This window comes from Pteropus alecto, unplaced genomic scaffold (genome assembly GCF_000325575.1).
Source record: "Pteropus alecto unplaced genomic scaffold, ASM32557v1 scaffold171, whole genome shotgun sequence".
NCBI lineage: Eukaryota > Metazoa > Chordata > Mammalia > Chiroptera > Pteropodidae > Pteropus > Pteropus alecto.
The window spans coordinates 5451382-5457381 of NW_006431925.1; the positions used below are offsets into that span (position 1 = coordinate 5451382).

Below are 6000 nucleotides of genomic sequence, written 5' to 3' on the forward strand. Positions count from 1 at the left end.
ACCTTTACATTGCACTGTTTTTTGAAAACTAGTTTCTTTTCTTTTTAAACAATTTTTAGTGAGAACCTTTAAGTTCTGCTCTCAGTAAATTTCAGTTATACAATACAGTATTCTCAACTGTGATCATCATGTTTTACAATAGATTCTCATACTGAAATCATCGTATAGCTGAAAATTTGTATCCTTTTAGCAACTTCTCCTTATTTCCCCACATCCTGGCCCCTGACAACCACTTTTCTACTCTCTAATTCTATGACTTTGGCTTTTTTTTTTTTTAATTCCACATATAAGCGATACCATGCAGTATTTGTCTTCTTCTCTCTGGCTTATTTCATTTGGCATAATACCCTCAAGGTCCATCCATGTTATGTTGTCACAAATGCAAGGATTTCTTTCTTTCTCATAGATGAATAATATTCCATTGTATATTTATGACACCTCTTTATCCATTCATCCATTGACAGGCACTTAGGTTGTTTCCATATCTTGGTTGTGAATGATGCTGCAGGAAACATGGGAGTGCAGCTATCACTTTGATATCCTGTTTTCATTTTCTTTGGATACATACATCGAAGTGGGATTACTGAGTCACATGGTAGTTCTATTTTCAATTTTTTGAGGAACCTTCATGCTGTTTTCCATAGTGGCTGCACCAGTTTATATTCCTACCAACAATGCATGAGGGCCCTCTTTTCTCCACATCCTCTTCAATACTTATCTTGTATCTCGTTGATAATATCAACAAGACAATAATATCTCTTGTCTTTTTGATGATGGCCATTCTAACAGGTGTGAAGTGATATCTCATTGTGATTTTGATTTGCATTTCCCTAACATGAGTGAATGATACTGAACACATTTTTGTGTACTTATTGGCCATTTATATATCTTTGGAAAAATGTCTTTTCAGTTCTTCTGCCCATTTTAAAAATCAGATTTTTAAAAATCTCTTAAATTATATAAGTTCTTTATGTGTTTTGGATATTAACCCCTTATCAGATAGATGATTTGCAGATTTTTTTTCACATTTAGTAGGTTGCCCTTTCATTTTATTGATTTTTGTTGTTGTGCAGAAGCTTTTTAGTTTGGGGTAGTTCCACTTGTTTATTTTTTACTTTGTTTCCTTTGCTTTTGGTGTTAAACCCAGAAAATCATTACCAAGAGCAATGTCAAGGAGCTTACCTCCTGTCTTCTAAGAGTTTTACAGTTTCAAGTCTACATTCAATTCTTTAATACATTTTGGGTTGACTTTTTTGTATGGCATAAGATAGGAGTTCAGTTTCATTCTTTTGCATGTGGTTGTCCATTTGTTTCCAACACCTTTTATTGAAGAGATTATCCTTTCCCCATTGTATATTCTTGGAGAACCAGTTTCTTAAATTTTTTTAAAATAGAAACATATCAAAAATTTTAGTTATTCTATAATTACCCAGTACGAAATTGGATCGTTGCCACAGATAGTTTTTCGGAGAGAGAACAGAGGCCCAGCATTTTCAAAATACAGGATGAAGGTATCTTATAAAAATCCTTTCTTACTATTTTGGAGCATAAGGTATTATACATAGGCCTTTAGGCAAAAATACTACTACTGAATCAGTCATAGCTCAGAAAGTTTCTTATTTAACTAAACTCAAATAGTTTTTAAAATGTGATAGGATCCATGGAATTGAGTATAAAAATAAACTTAAAATGAGTAGTTCTTAAAAGAGGGAAGACACGTTACTTCAGATAGTTGGTTTTTCTTTCAGTTTGATGGAGATAAGTAGACAAGTCAGCTTCTCCTATGGTATTCATGCCTAAAGCACTGCCTAGTGTAGAACCCAGGATCTACAGAGCACCCAATAACTGTCAGTATTGATTTTAAGTGTTTCATATTTCTATGAATGACTGTGTCACTTGACAAATTTCAGTGATTTAAGTTGTTACAAAAAGTAGAGGACAAATTTAGGAGTATTGGTGAAAGTTTTATGTACAGAGCTTTGCTGCCACAATTATTTGGCAATTTAAATGCATCCAGATCCAGTTTGTCAGAGCTGTGTTGACCTTGCGAATAGGGACTTATGTGGCTCACACTGCCAGTGGATGGGGAGCAGCCGTCCATTTAGGCAAGAACAATCAGGCTCTTATTTTTACAGCAAAACATTTTTGCTTTTAAATGTCTGATTTTGGAGCACATGACTTGTCAATTCACAGATTTTTGCTTCTGGGCTTAGGTTATGTTAGGCCAATTATCTGTCACATGCCTAAAAAGATTCCTGGTTCAAAGAACTTCTCTGAGGAGTGTTAACTAGTCATCCCTGAGGTTTCTTCACAGCTCACTTATGTAGCTCATCTTCATAAAATCATTAAAATGTACTCTGAGCTTTTGTTGTGTGTGTGTGTGTGTGTGTGTAGCTATGCCTCTGCTTCTTTTGGGGGGTGATGAAAGAGGAATGGGACAGTGGGGATGGAGGTAATTGTTATTGAAAGGGAGTACATTATATAGAAAGAATGTGGGCTGTGGTGCCAAAAGGTTAGTAGTTCTGGGGCGGGGGGAAGGATGTGGAAGGACTCTTTTGACTTTCTCTATGTTTGTTTGTTTGTTTTTTTTTAAAGACATTTATTATGTCTTTGTATGTACATGGGTTTATATGTACATGGCCTGAAAATACAAAAGTGAATAAAACTTGTCCTCTGCCCTTAAAGGAGAGACAGTGTGGCTCTATCATTAGTACACATTTCTTTCGATTTTTTGGTTTGTGCCCAAGTTTTAGCCTAAGTTTTCTCAATGTAGGTCTTTCCTGCCCACTCCTATTTCTATTTTCCCATGTGTCATTGATTGGGGAGTTGAGAGAGAGAGGAGATATCGATTGATTGATTCAGGCCATTAGCTAAGTTACATTTTATGTTTGAAATCTGCGTGTATTTCTTTACTCTGACTCATTGTCCTGTATATTAATGTTTCAGAATTGCTGAGGGTATGCTTGATTCAAGGACTTAATTTCTTACATCCAGATAGTCTTGCTTTCTGATGCCAGAGTAGCTTGGTCAGAACTTAAACCTTTAATTTTATTTGTATACTCATAACTAAATTGCTGTTTTAAATACAAGAATCAAACATCAGACTATATGCCTGTTTTGATGCAATTTTGCAAAAGTATACATTTATCATATCGTATAAAATTATTTCTTCAATTGGAAGAGAAAAAAATTCTCATTTTCAAATGTGACTTGAAATTCACAATCTGATTAACGTTAGTCTAGTTGATGACAAAGATTTTTAAACTGATAGTCATGATATTTGAAATAAAAATGACTTTTCTGGACATTGATCCTGAAACTAAGGCAAAGAAAATATGTTCCAAATAACATATTTATCATTATCATCGTATTTGAGAACACTAGGTTTACTAACTAGAGTTGGTTTCTGTATGGAGCACAGGTTTATATTGAGTCTTACCATGCATGATCCAATTATTTTTCTTCTAGTTCATGGCATGGCTTATACCTCCTGTTTTGGACAACGTTCTATTATGTATGTGCCACTGGAGGCAGGGATAGATCAGAGAAAACTGGAGTACAAGTCTTATTGAATTATAGGTTTTTGGTATAATTTTTGTTTGAGAAGGATATGAAGATACTTCCCTAAATAATATCAGTTTTCAGGTTTTGTAGATAGCAAACTAGGTCTAGGAAGATGGTTTTTATCAAGTTTACAAGTGATGTGCTACTTAGTTTGTTCATTGTCTTGGTATCCCCACTTCTTGAGGGCAGGAACTTCAGGTTTCTTGTTTACTGCAATATCTTCAGTGTCTAGAGTAGTGCTTGGCACATGTAAATGGTGGTATTAATTTCTGAGTTAGGGTTAAAATCCATAATGATTATATTCTCTGCACCCACTTATTTATACTCTGGCTTTAAGCATGCGAATTAATACGTGATCTGTTATAAGATAAATATGAAGATAGAAGATACTTATTCAGGCAAGAACAACTTCTGTATAACATTGCTATATCCACTTGCACATCAGGGTGCAAGGTTGTTGTGAACAAGCCTAGATATAATGACCAATGTGCTTAAATGACAATAAAGGAACAGCTGCTTATTTAATAGTCTTTTAATGAAATGCATAAAATTCAGGTTGTTTTTCTATTTCTTTGCAATTTAGTGATCTCAGGTTTCTTAGATGTCTTTTGGGTACTTCTGAAGTAATTATATAGTTTAGGAAGTTGGAAAATGCTGAAGATGAGATGGGAAATAGGTCGTTTTATGTGTTTATTTTTTTCCCCAACCTTCAAGCCAATTTCCCACCTATAACTACATCATTTCTATTCTCATATATGTATTTCTTAATCTTTCTCTAAATCTTTTGTGTTAAAAGTAGTTATAGGTAAAACCGCATTATTTAGTTCTCACTAGGAAGACACTTATGTCAGTAAATTTATTGTTTTCTCTTTAGCTTTGTAGATGACAGATCTACTTAACAGGAACAAGGCACAGGACACTAAAATGTAGAAATTTAATTAATCTATTTAAATGACAGATGTGATTTCTTTTCTACTCACTTCTTAGCCTATATTTTTAGTCATTTGTATATTCTTAAATTGTATTTTAACCACGTTTTTATGCTTAGTTTTACTAGTGAGTAATTTTTCTTTAATTTGCAAAAAAAGCCATTTAATGTTGCTTATGTCATCTAGGGATATGGAAGAGATATTTTAAAATTACTTGTTCAGATCATTTTGGAATGTGGTGACCTCAGAAATGGACAAATGTTTTCTTGGCAGTTGGTCGGAAGAATAAACATGCTATGCTCATTGAGAGAAATTTTAAATTTGGCTTGCATGATATGACATACAAGCTTCTCTTTAAAATAACTTTTTTTCAATGTAATACTACTATTTAATTACTTATTTTAAAAAATCCTTGATCTTATTTCCTCTTTGGAAAAAAAACAAAAACCTCTATAAAACAGACAAAGATTGTTTTTATTGTTCCTATTTTGCAGAATAAGTTTTAGGTAAATCATTTGATTTCTTAGATTTATTTTTTTATCTGTAAAATAAGAACGTTGGGCAAAATAATCTCTAGGATATCTTCTAGTCCTAAAATTCTCTGTTTATACCACTTTAAGATGAGGAAACAAAGGCACAGAAAAGTTAAGCATGTTGGCTGAGTTCAACCTATGAATTAATAGTAAAACCCTGGTATCTGACTTTCTGATTAATGTGTTTATTGACACTTTCATACAACCCTTATGCCTATTATTAAAACTTTGTTAATTTATTTTCTTATTGAAAACATAGTAGTTTATAAAAATTATGCTGCAGATATAATCCATTTTATTTTTTAAAAAGCTCAAATATATTTCTGTAGTCTCAAATTAAATCCTTGAAATTTAGTAGATGCTTATTTATATTTTAAAAAGGGGAAGGTCTTAGCACCTATATACATAAAGCAATTATCGACTGACATAAAAGAGATCAACAGTAATACACTCATAGTATGGGACTATGACACCCCATTGACACCAATGGACACATCTTCCAGACAGAAAATCAACAAGGAAACAATGGCCCTAAAACACATCCCAGACCAGATGGATTTAATAGATATTTTCAGAGCATTTCACCCCAAAGCAGCAAAATATACATTCTTTTCAAGTGCACATGGAACATTTTCCAGGCTAGACCACATATTAGGTCACAAAACAAGTCTCAGTAAATTTAAGAAGATTGAAATCATATCAGCTATCCTTCAATCACAATTGTAGGAAACTAGAAATCAACTACAAGAAAAAAACTGGAAAATAAACAAACACATGGAGGCTAAATAATATGCTACTAAACAATAAATGGAATAACAAAGAGATCAAGGAAGAAATCAAAAGAGACCTTGAGATAAATGAAAATGAAAACAGAACAACCCAAAATCTTTGGGACACAGCATTGTACTGGCATAAAAACAAACACATAGATCAGTGGAACAGAATAGAGAGCCCAGAAATAAGCACACACCTAT

The 6000-nt window shown here is 33.1% G+C and overlaps 1 protein-coding gene across 6 annotated transcripts in view; it reads left to right on the forward strand.

Moving 5' to 3' along the window:
- NUBPL (nucleotide binding protein like) overlaps positions 1-6000 on the forward strand; it is a 180050-nt gene that overhangs the window by 95399 nt on the left and 78651 nt on the right. The gene's annotated exons all lie outside the window — the stretch shown is intronic.